Below are 20,960 nucleotides of genomic sequence, written 5' to 3'. Positions count from 1 at the left end.
GAGGGAATAATATGCTCATTATTTATTATAAATACTCTTACAACTTTAAATATACACTCTCCCTTAATCAATATTATGCCTATTGCCCTGTTAGTGTTCACCGTCTATGAGGCAGCAGTAGGCCTTGCTTTACTAGTCTCAATCTCCAGCACATATGGCTTAGACTATGTATACAATCTAAACTTACTCCAATGCTACAAATAATTATCCCCACAATTATACTACTACTAATAACATGGCCCTCTAAGAACCAGAGAATCTGAATCAATCCCTCCGCTATAGAAAGCCCAACCCCAGTCTCAGCCCTACTCCACTCTAGCACTATAGTTGCTGCAGGGATTTTCCTACTCATCCACTTCCACCCATTAATAGAAAATAATAAGCTAATTCAAAGCCTCACGGTATGCTTAGGGGCTATCACGATCCTATTCACAGCAATCTGTGCTCTAACACCAAATGATATGTAAAAAATCGTAGCCTTCTCCACTTCAAGTCAACTAGGCCCAATAATAATTACAATCAGCATTAATCAACCACACCTGGCATTTCCACAGGTCTGTACCCGCACTTTCTTTACAGCCATACTATCTATATGCTCAGGGGCTATTATCCGTAATATTAACAACGAGCAAGATATCCAGAAAATGGGAGGATTATTTAAAATTTTACCCCTTACTTCCGCTTCCCTTATTATTGGCAGCCTAGCACTCATAGGCATACCTTTCCTTGCAGGTTTCTGCTCTGAAGACCTCATCATCGAAACCGCAAATACGTCGTATACCAACGCCTGAGACCTGTCTATTACTCTCATCGCCACTTCCCTAACAAGCGCCTATAGCGCTCAAATTATTTTTCTCACCTTAACAGGATAAACCCGCTTCCCAACCACAATTAATATTAACGAAAATATTCCCGTCCTAATAAACCCAATTAAACGCCTCACAATTGTCAGCCTATTCAGAGGATTCTCATCACCAATAGTATGTTCCACACCTCACTCCCCCAAACAACAATGCCACCTTACCTAAAACTTACAGCCCTAGATGTAACTATTCTAGCATTCTTAGTAGCTCTAGAGCTTAGCCTTATAACGAACAAACTCAAAGTAAAATCCCCACTACACACATTTAATTTCTCCAACATGCTAGGATTCGATCCCATCACAGTTCACTGCACAACCCCTCACCTAAACCTATCTGTAAGCCAAAATCTGGCTTCATTGCTACTAGATTTAATTTGACTAGAAAAATCTATGCCTAAAACAATTTCACAAACCCAAATCACCGCCTCCATTACTACTACCACTCAAAAAGGCATAATTAAATTTTATTTCCTTTCTTTATTCTATTCCTCCTAACTTTACTTCTAATCACATAGTCTATTACGCTGAGCAATTTCAATCACAATATATACACCAAGAAATAATGTTCAACCAGTAACTACCACCAGTCAACTTCCACAGTCATAGAAAGCACCCGCACCGATAGAGTCCTCCCGAACTAAGCCCAGCCCCTCCCCATCAAAAATCGCTCAACTTTCCATGTTGTTAAAATTAACTACTACCACCACCTCGTCATACTCTGCTACCCATCAAACTAATGCCGCTTCCATTGCTAAACCCACCAAGGCACTCCCTAAAACTTCAGTTCCTGACCCTAATACCTCAGGGTACTCCTCAATAGCCATCACCGTAGTGTAACCAAAAACAACTATTATTCCCCCTAAGTAAATCAGAAAGACTCTTAGACCCATATAAGCTCCCCTATAATTCAGAACAATAACACAACCTACTACGCCACTAATAATTAACACCAAGCCCCCGTAAAAAGGAGAAGGTTTAGAAGAAAAACCTACAAATCCTACAACTAAAAGTATACTTAATAAGAATAAAGCATATGCCATTATTCCTACATGGATTATAACTATGACTAATGATATGAAAAACCATCGTTGTATTTTAACTGTAAGAACACTAATGACCGCAGCACGTAAAACAAACCTACTAATAAAAATAGTTAACCACTCACTCATTGATCTTCCCACCCTATCCAATATCTCTATGTGATGAAATCTCGGCTCACTTCTCGGCACCTGCCTAATCCTCCAAGTCATTACAGGCCTATTCCTGGCTATACAGTATTCACCAGATACCTTAACCATCTTCTTCTCAGTCGCCCACATTACCCGAGACATAAACTAGGCTGAATCATCTGCTACCTTCATGCCAATGGCGCTTCAATATTTTTTATCTGAGTCTTCCTACATATTGGCCGAGGCTTGTACTACGGCTCATTCCTATTTTTAGAAACCTGAAATATTGGTATTATTCTCCTACCCACAACCATAGCAACAGCCTTCATAGGCTATGTACTTCCATGAGGCCAAATATCATTCCGAGGGGCCACAGTAATCATCAACCTACTATCAGCCATTCCACACATCGGAACTGACCTTGTCCAATAAGTCTGGGGTGGATATTCAGTTGACAAGCCTACCCTCACACGACCTTCACTTTATCTTACCCTTTATCATTACAGCCCTAGCAGCCCTTCACCTAGTATTTCTCCATGAAACAGGATCAAATAACCCTTCAGGAGTCTCCTCCCACTCTGATAAAATCACCTTTCACTCTTACTACACAATCAAAGATATCCTAGGTTTAATCTTTCTCCTTCTCACTCTGATAATTCTAATGCTATTTTCACCTGACCTCCTGAGCGACCCAGATAACTATATCCTAGCTAACCCGCTGAACACCCCACCTCATATTAAACCTGAATGATATTTTTATTCGCATTTGCAACCTTACGATCTATGCCTAATAAACTAGCAGGCGTACTAGCCCTCCTGCTATCAATCCTTATTCTAGCAGCCATTCCTACACTTCACACATCTAAACAGCAAAGTATAATGTTTCGCCCACTAAGTCAATTCCTATACTGATTCTTAGTCACAGACCTACTAGTCTTTACATGAATTGGAGGGCAGCCAGTAAGCCACCCCTTTATTACCATTGGACTAGCAGCATCTGTAATATACTTCACTACAATTCTGACCTTAATGCCACTCACCTCTGTAATTGAAAATAAACTACTTAAATGAGCCTGCCTTTGTGGTATAAGCCAATAAACTGGTCTTGTAAACCGGAAATGGAGACCTTCTTCCCAGGACAACTCAGAGAGAAAGTACTTAACTTCACCATCAGCACCCAAAGCTAAAATTCTAATTTAAACTACTCTCTGTATTCTAAGGCACCTATTTGGGTATAACCCAAGTATTGACCTGCCCCATTAATAATTTTATGTATATTGTGCATTACTGCTAGCCACCATGAATATTATATAGTACTATAAGTGTTTAACTGTACATAGTACATACAAAGATATTCCATACAATCATAACTTACAAGGCATGCTTACAAGCCAGAACTGTTAACCCTTAACTAACTGTAACACATTCAGTCTGCATCCCCCATACCAACTTCCCACCCCAGGGGCATTGACAAATACTTTTATTTCTTAATATTACATAGTACATTCAGTCATTCACTGTACATAGCACATCCAAGTTAAACCAGTCCCTGTCACCATGGATACCCCCCTCAGATATTGGTTTCTTGTTCATCATCCTTCGTGAAATCAATATCCCGCACAAGTGTCCTACTCTCCTCACTCCGGGCCCACAACACTTGGGGGTGACTACCCTGAACTGTATCCAGCATCTGGTTCTTACCTCATGGCCATAGAACTAAGATCGCCCACACATTCCCCTTAAATAAGACATCTCATATGCCGCAGGACCTGTCTTTGATTCCTGGCACACACTCCTATTGATCGTACCTACACCTACATTCAATATTCAGGCCGTGCATAAATACCATAGAGTGTTAATTAATTCATGCTTGTAGGACATAACAATAATTATCAAGTAGACTTATAACTGCTTTCCATACCGAACCTTAAAATAAAATTCTGCAAATCCCCCTCCTCCATCTCTGACCTCATTAACCCAGGAAAAAGACACCTTTGCCAAACCCCCAAAACAAAAAGCCTCAATCCAATTCAGCCAGAGCCTAAATTTTTATCTTTAAGCTATATAATTTTAATCCTATTAACTATCCTCGAGCTCACTGTCACCCTTATCCAAGCCTATGTTTTACATAAGATTATTCCATATCAGAGGCCTTTTTGGTATGTACTTTCTCAGACAATGTCACGTCATCATCGATATATGGTCAGTGTGTTGGTTAGTAGGCCTAGGGTTAGTAGGGTGGTGGAGTTAAAGTGAAATCATATGGCCAAGCCAGATGTTACTAGGAGGGCTAAGAGGGCCCCTGTTAGTGGTCAAGGGCTGGTTTTAACCATGTGGTAGGCGTATGATTGGTGGGTCATTAAGTATTGTCATGTAGGTAAAGGCTTACTAAAAGTGTAATATATATATATATATATATATAGTAGTATTTCACAGTATATTTGAAATATATATATATATATACCGTGAAATACTACTCAACCATAAAATAGAGTGAAAAATGGCCTTTGCAGCAGCTTGGATGGAGCTGGAGGCCATTATTCTAAGTGAAGAAATTCAGGAATAGAAAAGCTATATATATATATATATATATATGTTTCACGTTTTCTTTATCCAGCTGTTGGCTGATGAGCATTTAGTTTCATATTTTTACAATTGCAAATTTTGCTGCTATAATATAAATGTAAACTTGTGTGCATGTGTCTTTTTCATATAATGAATTATTTTCCTTTGAGTAGACACTTTATCTGTTTTTTTCTTGCTGAATTAAATTCCCTATGGATTCCGTTTACTCTGCTATTTTTTTTTCTTTTGGTTGTGCAGAAGTTCTTTAGTGTAATTAGGCCCCACTTGTCAGTTTTTGTTTTTGTCGAAATTATTTTTGAGGACTTAGTCATATGTTCTTTCCCAAGACTGACGTCCGGAAAAGTATTTTCTAAGTTTTCTCCTAGAATTTTTATAGTTGGAGGTCTTCTGTTTAAGTCTTTGATCCATCTTGAGTTAATTTTTGTATACGATGAGAGGTAGGGGAGTCCAGTTTTATTCTTTTGCATATGCTTAACCAGTTTTCTTAGCACTATTTATTCAATAAGGTGTCTGTTCCTCATTGTTTATTTTTGTCAACTTTGTCAAAGTTAACTTGGTTTTAGATATACTGCTTTATTTTGGAGTTCTGTAGTCTATTCAATGGATTTATGTGTCTATATTTGTACCAATACTGTGCTGTTCTGGTTATTATAGCCTTATAGTATATTTTGAAGTTGAATAATATGATGCTGCTGGCTTTTCGCTTTTTGTTTAAGATTATTTTGGTTATTTGGGATCTTTTTTATTCCATATGAATTTTATATTTTTTTTCTAATTTGAAATATGATGTTGGCAGTTTGATAGGAAAAGCACTAAATATGTCATTTGCTTTGGGTAGTATGGACATTTTACTGATATTTTTATAAGATGATCATCCCAAGGCACATGGTTGTCACACTGTCCAAGGTCAACGTGAAAAATAATCTTAAAGGAAGCTAGAGAAAAGGTTCATGTCACCTATAAAGGGAGCCCCATCAGGCTAAGAATGGGCTTCTCAGTGGAAACCTTACAAGCCAGAAAAGATTGGGGGCCTATTTTCAGCTTTCTTAAATAAATAAAATTCCAACCAAGAATATCATATTCTGCTAAAGTAAACTCCATAAGAAAAATTAAGGAGAAGTGAAGGCGATATAAAACCTTTCCCAGGCAAACAATTACTAAGGGAATTTGTTGCCACTATACTGGTCTTACAAGAGATGCTTAAGGAAGTTCTAAACACGTAAACAAAAGAAAATATCTGTTACCACATAAATATAGAGCCCACAGACCTTATAAAGCAACTACACAATCAAGACTACAAAGAAACCAGCTAACGACAACACTGCAACAATAACAAAACCTCCCATATTGATACTAATCTTAAATGTAAATGGTTAAATGCCCCATTTAAAAGACCCAGAGTGGCAAGTTGGACCAAAACAAAACAAAACAAAACAAAGACGACCCAATCTTTTGTTGTCTCCACCTATGAGATCTATCTCATAGGTAATGACACCCACAGGCTCAAAGTAAAGGGATGGAAAAAGAGCAACACTCATGAAAATGGAAAAGAAAAAAAGCAGGGATTGCTATTCTTGTATCAAATAAAACCAACTTTAAAACCCCAACAGTAAAAAAGGACAAAGAAGGGAGTTCAATTCAACAAGAAGACTATCCTAAATACATATGCATCCAACATTGGAGCACCAGATTTGTAAAACAAGTACTTCTAGATCTACAAAAAGACCTAGCCACAAAATAACAGTGTAGGACTTCAACACCCCACTGACAGTGTTGAAATTAAACTGCATCAAGGCCGAAACTGCATCAAAGCGGAAAACTAGCAAAGAAGTTCTGAACTTAAATTCAACACTTGACAAATTGAACCTGACAGACATCTATAGAATACTCCAACCAGCAACCACAGCATATATATTCTTCTCATGATCTGCACATGGTACATGCTCTAAGATCCACTACATGCTTGGCCATAAAGCAACTGTCAATAAATTTAAAAAACAGAAATTTTACCAAGGTTGTTTTTGGAGCACAATATCCTAGAAATACAAATCAATACCAAGAGGAACTCTCAAAACCATACAACTGTATGGAAACTAAGCTACTTCTTTTTGAATAACATTTGGGAAAACAATAAAATTCAGGCAAAAATCAAAATTATTTGTATCTTTAGATTGGAATTGGATCCCTAATATGGCTCAGGGCACCAACCTATCAGAAAAGACTTCGGTCTTAGCCCAGGAGCAGAGTTTTACTTGTTGAAACACCACCTGTGCAAAACTAGGAAGATGAAAAAACATGGAACTTGGATTTGGGGAATTTTCTACTGCTATTCTGTCAGGGAGAAGAGGCCAGAATATTTCTCTTCCTGAAAATGACTTCAGGTTTTAGCATCTCAATGTGGAATTCTGTAAGTCCTTTATCATAGAAATAATATCAGATTAATAAACTGCTTTTTTCTTCAGAATTAAACTAACAGTCCATCTTTGTATGAATGACATTAAACAATATCTGATTTTAATTGGACTGTTTTTCTATTTGAATTTATTATAGTATTTTATGTTACTGTATTTAAGTCTCTCATTTTGATGTATGTTCTATTTGTCCCATCTTTTTGTTTTTCTTTCTTTCTAGTTTTTTTGAATCAATCAAGTATTATGTTATTTCATTTTTTTCTTATTTAAATTATAAGTATTTGTTAAAGTTTTAGTTTATATATATATTTATTTATATTTTTAAAAATTAATCTGTCTATTGCTCACATCATTGATTGGAATATGTCATCTTAATTTGTCTACCTTGACTTAATATTAATTACTTCATCTATATTAATTTTGAATAATAACCTTTCATTTATGCTGCTCTTATTCTTTTTCCTTACTGTCATTCACTTTATCTGCTTTTCTTTTTATAATCAGACAATGTAGTGTCATTTTGTAGACAGTTATGCCTTTTAAAGACATTTTTAAAATAAAAGGAAACTTTCCATATTTACTTACAAATTTCTGACTTCTAGTGTTTCTCATTCCTTCTTTTAATCCAAGTGCCCATCTATATTCTTCATTTCCCTCCAGATTTACTCTCTAGAAATGTTAAGAAAATTCCAGGAGACTAAATCTGCCATTGATTAATTTTCTGAAATTGTTTAGCTGAAGTATCTTTATTTTACCATCATTTTTGAAGTAGACTTACTGGATTTACAATGTAGGTTGAAAGTACATTATCCCATTTTCTTCTCATAAGAAAACAGCAGACATTCTTATTGTAATTCTGACCATGACAAGTTAGCAGTTGACCTCATGTGACAGGGAACAGTCAAAATACAGCCAATACTTTGTTTCATGCACAAAATTATTTAAAATAGTATATAAAATTAACTCCAGGCTTTGTGTAGAAGGCATATATGAAATGTAAATGAAATCTGTGGTTATACTTGGGTCTCAACCCTAACATAGCTCATTATGTATATGCAAAATGTATTCCAAAATCCAAAAAATATCCAAAATCTGAAACACCTCTGGGCCTAAGAATTTTGGATAAGTGATACTCAGCCTGTATAGTTTCACAGCTCACTGAGGCTTTTTACATTTTATTCATTTACTTTTTGTTTATCCTCGGTGTTCAAATTTGGATAATATCTATTCTCATGTCATGGTTACTAATGTTTTCTAATAGAAGAACATTTTTAGAAGTTTAACAAGTTTCATCATGTTTTTCAAGTGATTTCATCATGTTTTTCAAGCCTTGAGGGGATTGCCAGGTACAAATTGGGAAAATCTAGTCTAGAATATAGAAGGAAGATTTGAGCTAAAACATATTTTAGGATATAGATAGTCATGTAGATATATAAATTTCCCCAGTTTGGGTGTATAAAGAGACAAAGTCAAGGAAATGAATCTTGAGGAAAACACCATTATTTAACTGGATGTTGAAGACAAGAAAAGAAATAACCTTGAAGAAAAGATATGAAAGAAATATGAAAAACTACAAGAGAAGCATTTGGCAAATGCAAAGAGAGATTTTAGAAAAAAAGCTGTGGTTATCAGTATCAGATAGACAGAAATGCTTAGTAAGACAAGGGAAGAGAAATAGCCTTTGAACTTGGCCTTTGTAAAGTTTAGTTTTCTTTTTAAGATTCATCCACAGTGTTGGGAAATGTTCGGTAAGAAAGCAAAAACAAGCATAGTCAATTCTTTTCAGAAACTTGGCAGAGTAGAAGGACAGTTATCATGTACCACTGAAGGAAGGACTCACCTCAAAACAATTAATGTTGTAATTGTAGCACAGACTGACATAGAACGGGCAAAACAAGAAATGCAATTAATGAAATGAAGCTTCAATGAGAAAATAAGCATGTTATCAAAACATAGTATCAGAGCATAAAGCTGATCAGAAAGAAAACCTGTAGGAAAACTCAAATCACACAGGTTCTTAATTCCACACTCTGTAAACCTTTCACTCATTATTCAGACCCTTCTTTTTGTCCCCATCTAAAAGACTCAGGCTTCTTGATTTAGTGTGGTTTCTCCATCCTATTCCTTGAAACATTCCATAGTCCAGTGACTTGGACCTGGGAATTGCTGCTTGTACAATGAGAGATCCAAGAAGAAAAAAGAGATTTGAGAAGAAAACAATTGTTTACCCCTTTAATATAAGACCATGAGCTTTTCACATCTCAGTGTGGGATTCCATATGTATACCACTATGGAAATAAACTTTTTTTTTAATTTTTCTTTAGGAAACCTATAATACACAATTAAAATATGTAAACAAAATCAACACATTATAGAGTAGAACCTATCATTCATACACACATACGTGGTATAACATAATCTTACTGTAGCAATACGTTAGGTTTTAGAGACATTCATATGTACATGCATAGTAAGTTATATATATATATATATCTGTTTATACAGACACTTAAACACACACATTCTGCTTATCAGAGTCTGTATTACTTTCTTATTGCTATTAAAACAAATTACCACAAACTTGGTATCCTAAACAACATGAATTTCTTATCTTATAGGAGGTCAATGCTCTAAATGAGAGAGTAGGGCTGCTTTCCTTCTAGAGCCTCCAGGGTTGAATCTGTTTCCTGGCTTTTCCTGTCTTCTAGAGGTTGCCTTCATTCCTTATCTTGTCATTCCATATCACTCCAATCTCTACTTTCCTTGTCATATTTTTTCAAATCATCTTGCTTTGTTTTTATAAGGACCACTATGAATATATTAGAGCCATCCAGACAACTGAGACTAAATCTCCCAATCTCAAGATCCTTAACTTAATCACATTTTCCAATTCCCTTTTGTAACATAGAGCATCCTCAGGATTCAGGAATTAGGATATACTTTGTTTTGTTGTAGGGCCTGTATTTTACTGTCTATCACAGATTCAAAAAGATAGAAAGATATTATAAAAATGTATTATTAGAGGTTTGATTAAAATGCTTTACTGTTATTTATTCTCTCCAATCAATTTGATTTATTAATCATTAAGCCAGACCTTTACATAGATCTGAAGTTTTTAGGAATTTCTACTAAAAAATCTTAAAATACGGCCGGGCGCGGTGGCTCACGCTTGTAATCCCAGCATTTTGGAAGGCCGAGGCGGGCGGATCACGAGGTCAGGAGATCGAGACCACGGTGAAACCCCATCTCTACTAAAAATACAAAAAAAATTAGCTGGGCGTGGTGGCGGGCGTAGCTGTAGTCCCAGCTACTCGGAGAGGCTGAGGCAGGAGAATGGCGTGAACCCGGGAGGCGGAGCTTGCAGTGAGCAGAGATTGCACCACTGCACTCCAGCCTGGGCAACAGAGTGAGACCCCGTCTCAAAAAAAAAAAAAAAAAATCTTAAAATACATACATTACTCAGTTAATAAAATCTATTTTGCTGCTTCTAGATGTCTTAATAATTGAACGTTTATTTTTAAAATCCGTTGTATTAATATTGATAAGACCCACCAAATGTACAATTTCATTCTCCTGAAATGACTCATTTTCTTCTAGGTGGTTTGTGAAGCCTCATTGCACAGTAATAGGAATTTAATGGCAGAATGCTTCAATTAAACCATCATTATCCCAGGAATGTTCTTATCTTACCTTTCAATTGTTATTATCTACAGATGTGCTTCTGCGCTCAAGATTATTTTAAAGGTGAAAAGAGCTTCATTATGAAACCACAGGTTAAGAGAATAGCCATCAACCGCTACTAAAATAATTTAGAGTGAGTAATTTTGCATCCATGTGTATTATCTCTAATGATGCCATAAACAAAAGCAGTTTGGTCTTCAGGCCTTTATTAGAATCTTACTTTCTTTCCGAAAATTAGTGTTATACCATTTATAATTTTGTTCTTTATATTTTGCAGATGGTAAACCACTCTTTGGATCATTAATTATATTTTTTATGTTTAGCCAGATAGTACCTTTTTCCCTGTATTTGGGAAGTCTCAGAAATGAATATAATTTTCCAGTCAGCTAAAGGTCAAATTTTGGGCAACTCAATTAACCATTTCAAACCTGGGAATGTTGACCAAAAGAAAGAAAAAACACACTGAAAGATAAGAATTGGATATCTTTTATATGAGAAGAAATTAAGTATCAGTGAAAATACAAACTTTCATCAGAAGGAACATTTAGTGTGTCAAAATTCTGATTGAAATGTTTCTTTTACCAGAAGTGTACAAGCATAGATTTCATGTCCATTTATTATATATGTGGTTGGAATAAAGATATAATTCTATAGTTGTTATAGACCTGCCTCATTATAATTCACAAGCAAAGCATGTTGAAACTATGACTTTAGTTAATAATAATGTATCACATCATTCATAATTGCTAAGAGTGAACTTCAAATCTTCTCATCAACAAAAAAGTGATATATGAGGTGATTGATTTGTTTATTAGTTTGATTTACTCATTCTACATTGTATACATATATCAAACATCACATCGTACCCCATAGAATAAACAATTAAAATTTGTCAATAAAAAAAATAACTTCACAAATTTTTTAAAAAGTGCCCGGATGTTATGCCATCACAATTCAGAATAATTTAGTGTGATTTACCAGCCTCTATTATTCTACACCACACTAGTCATGTAAATGGCATTGAATGGTCCTTCTACTTAATTGTGAATTCCTTTGAAAGCATGAAGAATTACTTTAATTTTTGTATCTCCAGTATAAAACAGAGTACCTAATATGCATTTGCTAATTTAAAATATTAAATGAATGAATAATTAAAGGTTGCACATATTAATAACTAAGAAATAGATGTCTATAATACATTTAGAAATATAATAGTAACAGAAATTTGTATTTTCTAGTTCTGATGCTTAAATTAACTCTATCTTCTAAAAATATATGTATTTTTATTTCTAGACAGAATAATTAAGGGTTTCTTCTCATTTTGAGTATAAACATTTCTGGAGAATACAGTTCTCTAAATCTGGATTTGCACCAAATTCTGCTCTTGCAGGGATTCAAATTCAACATGTCTATGACTGACCCCAAGCATATCAATTATGTTAACTTTTCACAGTTGAATCTGGTAATTACCTTAAAACAGCTGTTCTAGACTTATAGTAGTTACTCAAAACCCTGACCTATTAACTGAAAAATCAATAATTTTTACTGGACCAAGCTATTTGCAAAGGGTGTTTATATGCTAGATTAGGAAGCCATATTCATTAGTGAGTAGTCTCTTTATCATGGTCTCTTTAAAAGAATCATTTGGGGTAAATTTCCTTTCTTTCTGACATTATTCCTGATAAAAACATCTTTAAAATTTATGTTATTTAAAAAGCTGTTATTGTTTATTAAACATGATAGTCATAGAAAATTCTGTTGGTGAAAATAATGCATTTAGTCAGTCACTATCCGTAATTTCTCATCTCTTGCACTGTGTTAATAACCCCTTTACATTGCATCAGTAAGAATTAAATTAGAATCAAAAATCAAAACAGAGATATTGGCAATATTTCTAATGTTTCAACAGTAATCTTTTCAAACATTTTAAAGTTGAAGTTTAATTAGAACCACGTGTTACATTTCGCCATAGCCACATACCAAAGAAAGAGAAATGATTCACACTGTTAAAAGAAAAACTCAAACAATAAATTATTAATTAGGCAGCACTTTAGAACTAGCAGCAGCTCAAAGAGCTCTGCCAACACTGTGAGTAGTGAGCATTTATAGGCCAAATGAGAAAACAAACTAGAGACAACACTTGACTGGCTACAGCTAGGCTTCTGCCACTTTTAGGCCTGGTATGGTAAGTTGGCTGCCTGTCATTGGCTGAAGCTCCACTGTTTGTGCAGGTATTTCTGAAATCCAGGTATTTCTTTTCTTTTTTTTGAGACGGAGTCTTGCCCTGTCACCCAGGCTGGAGTGCAGTGGCACAATCTGGGCTCACTGCAAGCTCCTCGTCTCAGGTTCTCGTTATTTTCCTGCCTCAGCGTCCCAAGTAGCTGGGACTACAGGCACCCGCCACCACACCCAGCTAATTTTTTATATTTTTAGTAGAGACGGGGTTTCACCGTGTTAGCCAGGATGGTCTTGATCTCCTGACCTTGTGATCTGCCCGCCTCGGCCTCCCAAAGTGCTGGGATTACAGGCGTGAGCCACTGCGCCCGGACAGATCCAGGTATTTCTTACACAACAAATATACTTCTGAGTTAGGACTCAGCTTGCTTCGATGCTAATCTAGGTTGTGATTTTTTACATAGGAACTGAAAGTACAGAACAGCCTCAGACTAATGGCTTCCTGCTCATTTAACAATACAGAAAATTTTATAAACTAATTTTGTGGTGACAACTAGGTTTCTTTATTTTTTATCCTCCTAGACTGTACTGTTAGTCAATTACTGCAAAATAGAAAAGTGGACAGATTTGTGACAAAGCTGACAGCCACAAGAAGGTCCTATGCCTGTGCAAGAGATCAAGGGAAACAAGGAGTGATCAGTTTTAACACAGAATAAATAGTCATTAAACTCTTAATTTATTGGAAATAAATGGTAATACTAATTGGCCTGATGTTATACTTTGCTTCAAAAGTATATGCCATTTAGTTTTAAACATTACTTCAGATACATTGGAAGAAAAACAGGAGATTTTTAAGTAAATTTCAATATCAAAAATTAGGGCTCTTAAATTATTTTATTAATACATAGAATCACATTGTGTGATCCTTCTAAATGTTCCTCTCTATATTCCAATTACTAGTTAACAAAATGAAGATTCTTTTTTACAAACAGAAAGACTGCCTAATAGTTTTTTTAAAGCTGAGAATATATATCTTGTTAAATCAAAATGTATTTTGTTTCAGTCCAAACTTAAAAGAATTCTATTATAAGTTGCTCCAAACTATTTATTGATTATAAAAAAATAGAGAATTTATTATTGCATCAGGCAGGAAAAACGAAAACATATCATATACTCTATTTGACACATTATGTCTCATTTGAAGAAATCATACCTGAGTTCTTTAGTTAAAAATTGAATAGTGTTCAAGTCTAATATATTGTATCAATTGCTTTTAATGTGATTCTCTTACCCTCTTACCTAGCAGAACATTTTTGATAAATAAAATTTCACTGGGGCATACTGGTGTTTCAACACGGACAAATTCCACATAATGGCTTATTATACTATTATAAAATAAAATATAAAACATAAACTACTGTGATAAATAAAAACTACCGTAGCCATTTCCTACCAGTACCTTTATAAATTATAAAATACAAATTTCTAACATTTATCTAAAGTTCCTCAATATACGTATAAATTGTAAAACTACAATTTTGGCTTGTCAATTATTTTTCTACTAAGTAGCATAGGTTACCTATGTATTAAAATAGATGAGTATTTTATGAAGTCTTGCACTTGACGTCTGCTTTTTAATTGTTTTACACAACCACATTTCAATCTAGGGTAACCTGACAGATTTATTTCTTAATAGCTTTTCTGTATAGGTCTCAAAGACTGATGACAGTCTTTATATTACTAGCAATTTTTTTTTTTTGCTAAAAGTAATTATTTCTGGGATATTTAGTTACTTTATATTTTATTTGTTTCTTTTTTCTTTTCTTTTCTTTTTTTTTTTTTTTTTTTGAGATGGAATCTCACTCTGTCGCCCAGGCTGGAGTGCAGTGGCTCAATCTTGGCTCACTGTAACCTCCGCCTCCTGGGTTCAAGAGATTCTCTTGCCTCAGCCTCCTGAGTAGCTGGGACTACAGGCTTCTGCAACCACACTCAGCTAATATTTTTGTATTTTTAGTAGAAACAGGTTTCACCACGTTGGCCAGGCTGGTCTTGAACTTCTGACCTTATGTGTTCCACCCTCCTTGGCCTCCCAAAGTTCTGGGATTACAAGTGTGAGCCACCGCGCCTGGCCATACTTTATATTTCCTATAACATTATTAATTTCAATAAAAACTAAAAAAGAAATTTTAAAAAGTCACATTTCCTAAAGTTAAAATGAGAACTTAAAATTATTATGGGAAGCACTTAACTAAAATCTATATTACCACTGGTTTGGTTGAGACTGATATCCATCAAGCGTTGACACACCATTGAACTAGATAATAAGTGACATTACCCCCACAAGTGACATAGAACTTTCCTAAGTATTTGAACAACTTTGATTGATCTTTTGATATAAATATCATCAAGCCTGATAATTATCTCTGGATATTGCACAAAAGGCTTTTGTTAAATTATTTGACATGTTTTCCAGAAGATATGATCACTGTAATTATGTCTTACATTTATTAGCTGTCATTTGGTAAATAATTGTACCTAAATAGAACCTTTTTACACATGGGAAAGATCATGAATCTGTGCAATTTACCCAACATAAAAAGTTATTTGGATATTCATTAACCAATTAAATTCATTATCTAGGAACATTCTGAAATGTCCTTTTAAAACTAAAAAGTGCTATTTTATAGTTACTTTTCATTTATCTGCTGTGATTTGTTCTCTTGCTGAATGATTTTTCTTCGTTCATGTGTCTAGGAACAATTTTCCCAAAACTTGCTTTTCAGCGTTTGTGTGTTTGTCTTCTGCAGTTATATTCGACTTGGGCCTTGGATGATGGCTACCTTATAATGAATTGTTTCTTCTGATATTTATCATAAAATGACCTTAATATTGCAATAACATAAAATTTACATTAAAGCTTCCCATAGTTTTCTGTAGCAGCAGCTTCAATGATCTCAACCTATAAGAAGATATCTCATGTTCCTGAATTACACAGCTAATAGTTAAATAAGTTAGTTAGCTGCCAATTGATAGATTCAATGCAATGCCAACAAATATACCAGGAAATAATTTTGCATTGTTCTTTCATTAGATTTTAGTAAGTTCCTTTATTTGAAGTATTTGACCATATCACCAACAAGCCATGCAGAATATCTTTCTTATAATTTAGATGCCTGTAAATACCTTTACCCTTTCTCATTCCTGATACTTTCTTATCTCTCTGTCTCTTTCCTTTTCTCCCTGTCCTATCCTTCTTTGTCATGCTACCTATTTCTCTATTGCATCAAACTTTTCAAGGGATCACCTTTGGCTTTGTCATTTTCCCTACTGCATATTTAGTTTCTTTCTGTGATTTCTTCTCATTCCGTTAACTTTCTTTTCCTTCTCTTCTCATGTTGCCTTGCTGATTTTTCTTTTTTTTTAACTATTGACATTAAATCTTTTTAGTACCATCCTTTCTAAGAGATGCATTCAATGCCCTAATATATTTTATACTCTGCTTAATCCTTATTTTCAACATTTTGCTTTAGTATATGTTTATCTTTCACTTAAAATACTTTTAAATTTTAAATTTTATTTCTGATCTATACGTTATTTAGAAGTACATTACTATTGGCAGAGATTTGGATATGGTCTGGTCATGAATGAAAACTTTTTGTATATTTCTAGCTTAATTCTAATCTGCTGCGCATACTCTAAAATATTTTAATCTTTTAAAATGTGTTCAGGGATTTTATTAACCTAATATAGTATGCTTTGGTGAATGTTTTATGTCATTCTTGAAACTTTGTCATTCTTAAGCGTAATATTATATATATCAATTAAGCCAAATTTTTAATTGTATTAATCAGATTTATTTTACTAGTAATACTGTCTGCTTATTTAATCAACTGTTAAGACAATATTGCAGTTTCTCATTCTAATTAAAAATTTGTATATTTATCTCTTTTATAGTACTTTTAATAGTTTCTTTTCATTATGTGTTAAACTAAGTAACTGATTCCATCATAAGACCTGTAAACCTGCTCTCAAAATGGATTTCTGGTGTATAAATGATGCTGTGCATTTTCAAAACCCACAGAACTTCACACAACATTAAGAGTGAACCTTAATAAATGTACATTTTAAAAAGACCACCAGAATGACAGGAGGTCTCAGGATGGAATGCTGACTCTGAAAAACAGAATTTAACTGTATTAAAATATATGACATTGCCTCACCTAAGTGGGTGAAGAAGAAGGTGCCGACCTAAGCAACTATGTAAAACTGTGTTTGGACTAGAAACTGTAAGTCAACAAACAGAAGGAACTATATATATACACTGTAGTTAGCAAAGGTCTATTAGAGAAGAATAAGAGTTGAATTCTGAAACTGCTGTATGAATTCTGGAATCAACTAACGATTAACTGAATGGCAAATATTGGGAGCCAAGTTTCTCATTCTTAGACAGAGGTTGCAGATAATTAAGGGAGGGATGCAAAGTGAGTCATGTGGTGTTCGATTAGAATTGGAGACATCAATATGAGCTCATGTATAGCTTAATACAGATACATAGATATGGATGAATACACACAATGATAATTCTAGATATATGTGTACATATTTGTGTATGTGTATGTGTGTGTTTTAGTGTACTCTGTCTGCTAAGAAGGCCTAGATGTAATAACATGCTAGTCATAGAAAGCACACTCAGTTCTTCATTCTAATACCATTCCCCAAAAAAGGAACAAGAGTTCTTTTGAGAAATAGCTGACTCTAGAGCTGGGGCAGAGATCACACAAGATAAACTCTTGTGTGCCATAAAATAAAATAAAAAAGCATTCCAAAAATGATAGTGACATGTCATAGGACGGTAGGAACCAAACTGATAATAAACTGAAAATGTTCTTATAGGCCAAAGCTGGGACAGTTTGAGAAATGAGTACTGTAACATTGGATTACAACTGAAAGCATAAAATGAAATATTTTTGAATTCATACTAATATAAATAAATAATTTTATAAATTAAAACTTAGAGGAGAAGGGACACATTTCTTGCCCGGAAGGATTCCAAAGGATTTGTATAAATACCCTCTTCTCAAGGTGGTAGATTTTAATTCTTCACTGAGTATGGGCCTTATACAGTGACTTGCTTCCAAAGGGTAATCAGTGAGGCTTATGATGCCTTTAGCAATCCACGTGGCATCCAACTGGGGTGAAGTTGCAAGGGAGATTTTCTGCCTTACTTAGTTCTTGTCCATTTATCCCCTAGTGGGTGAGGACTTCTGTCTTGGCTCTGGCGAAGCTGGCTGTGGAGCATTGCTTTTCACCTATGTGTAGTGCTCCTCTCTTCACCCTAACCCATAAGTCTCTTCATTTCACAAATACTTAGATACTTCACTCCCACTTCCTCTTCTCTATAAACTTCAACTCTATTCTCAACTGCTTCTCTCCTCTTATGCTTCTACCCAATGGATGCTGTGGCGAACTGCCCTGATTTTATTCAGAGTAAAAATTCTCACTTTCCAAGTTTTCAACTCCCCCAAAAAGCTGGCAGTTACAACTCAGAGACAAGTCCCTCTTGGAGAACTATATTAGAAAAATATACTGTGAAGTACAGGCATACAAGTTAACACTGCTGAGACAACTGTAAGGTTTGACCAGTGGATTGAGCCAAAATTTCAGCACACTCTTTGTCTAGAAGAACGTATTTTTCATGAAAAACGATTTCTGGATCCTTTGTTGGAATCGCATTTTCCACTGGCAAATTTCTCAGCAAAGAATTAAGCCTAAGAACATCTCCTGACAGTCCTCTGATCTCTGTGACTACTTTTTTGTTTCCCTAGCCAGAATATACCAAATGACTTATTGGTGGAATTTTTCAGAAATGAGTCACAGGACCTTTTCTCTTCTCCCTTTCCTGATTTTAAATATTTCTGTTTGAATTTAAATTAACATTTGAAACCATACCCACTTTTACTTCTGTTTTCCTTTCTGCTTTATTTAAACCCACCCCAAAAACTCATTCTGTTTAGGTTGTCGAACTCAATAAATATGTTCCTGTTTCATGATACGTTGGAAGTTACTTGGTGTCTTTGTGCCTCAATGGTCTCATTTATAATATATCCAATATTGTGTTGAAAGAACTGAAAGAAATAGTATACACCAAATACTCAGCACGTTGCCTAATAAACAGAATGCACTTCATAACTGCTGGAGTTACTACTACTATTGCTACTTTTCACTACTATTATTACTAATTGTTGCAAAACTAAATTCTAAAAAAGCCATTTCAAGAATAGGAATTGTCATAATGCTATTGAAGTTTGATCAGAGATCTAGTGTGATGAGAACACTGTAAATCTGAACTAACTGCCAAAGACATGAGCCATTCTATTGGTTTGATGAGGTTTAGTACTAGAATGGTGTAGATTAAGGCACATAGGCTACATAGGCATAAATTTCAGAAAGGACATAGAGTGGGAATATGTTTGTCTCACATGTGAATATTCAAAAAAAGGCTATCAATATATAGATTCACAAAATGACATAAGTTTATCTCTATCAAGATTAAACTGGTACCAATATACCTCAGTGTCACATCTACCTACAGCAGATACCAGTAGTGAACCTCTGATATGGCACCATTCATCTTTCACGAAGAATCAAGCTGGCCATCTGGTGGCAAGTTGATTACATTGAGACTAGTCTATAAAGGAGTTGTCGAAGGATTGTTCTCACTGCAACAGATATATAACTACATATATTTATCTTCCCTGCCCATGATGCCTCTGCTAAGCCACACCATTCATGAACATATCAAATACTTCACTGTGTTAGTCCATTCTTGCCCTGTTATAAATACCTGAGACAGGGTAATTTATAAAGAACATAGGTTTAATTGGCTCACAGTTCCACTGGCTGTACAGGAAGCATGATGGCATCTGCTTCTGGGGAGGGCTCAAGGAGCTTTTACTCATGGAGGAAGGTAAAGCAGGAGCAGGCGTCTTATGTGAAGGGAGGAGGACGAAGAGAGGGACGAGGGAGGTGTCACACATTTTTATAAAACCAGATCTTGTGAGAACTCTATCATAAGAATTGCACCAAAGAGATGGTGCTAAATCATTCCTGAGGCTTCCACCCTCTGTTGATCCAATCACCTCCCACCAGACCCCACCTCCAAAGCTGCAAACTAAAATTCCACATGAGATTTGGGTAGGGGCAAAAATCCAAAGCATACCATTCCACTCCAACCTCTTCCAATCATCTCTTCTCAACAGTCCCCCAAATTCTTAACTCATTTCAACATTAACTTTGATTATCTCAGATGAGAACAAGTCCAAAGTCTCATCTTAGACAAGGCAAGATTCTTCTGCCTATGAGCCTAGAAAATAAAAAACAAGTTAATTATTCCCAAGATACAATGGGGAGACAAGCATTGGATAAATATTCCCATTCAAAAAAAATGAAATCAGTCAAAAGAAAGGGGATATAGGCCTCCTGTAAGTCCAAACTCAGCAGGGCAGTCACTAAGTCTTTAAGCTCCAGAATAATCTCCTTTAACTCCATCTCACATTCAGGGCACACTGGTGTGAGAAGCGGGCTCACAAGTCCTTGAGCATCTCCACTCCTGTGGGTTTACAGAATTCAGCCCTCACAGCAGCTCTCACAAGCCGGCATTCATTGCCTGTGGCTTTACCAGGTGCAGGATGCAAGCTTCCAGTGGATCTACCATCCTAGGGGATGGGGGGTGGTGACCCCCTTCTCACATCTCCACTAGGCAGTGTTCCAGTGCAGACTCTTTGTGGGGGCTCCAACCTTACATTTCTCCTCTGAACTGCCCTAGTAGAAGTTCTTCATGAGGGCTCTGCACCTGCAGCAGGCTCCTTCCTGGACATACAGGCTTTTCCATATATCCTCTGAAATCCAGGCAGACTCCCAAGCCTCAACTCTTGCCCTCTGTGAACCCACAGACTTAACACACATGGGAGCCACCAATACTTACAGTTTGCACCCTCTGAAGCAGTGGCTCAAGGTGTACCTGGACCCCTTTGAGCCATGGCTGGAGCTGGAGAAACTGGGATGTGGGGAACAGTG

General features: G+C 35.5%; 1 pseudogene; it reads left to right on the top strand.

Annotated features, from left to right (window-relative positions):
• The first annotated feature begins 272 nt into the window (after positions 1–272).
• LOC116476601 (NADH-ubiquinone oxidoreductase chain 5-like) lies at positions 273–20,603 on the top strand (annotated as a pseudogene).
• Positions 20,604–20,960: the final 357 nt, after the last annotated feature.

Source organism: Hylobates moloch, unplaced genomic scaffold, assembly GCF_009828535.3.
Source record: "Hylobates moloch isolate HMO894 unplaced genomic scaffold, HMol_V3 SCAFFOLD_2, whole genome shotgun sequence".
Lineage (NCBI taxonomy): Eukaryota > Metazoa > Chordata > Mammalia > Primates > Hylobatidae > Hylobates > Hylobates moloch.
Note: the sequence above shows the minus strand (reverse complement) of the source record. Positions and strands in the feature narration are given on the sequence as shown.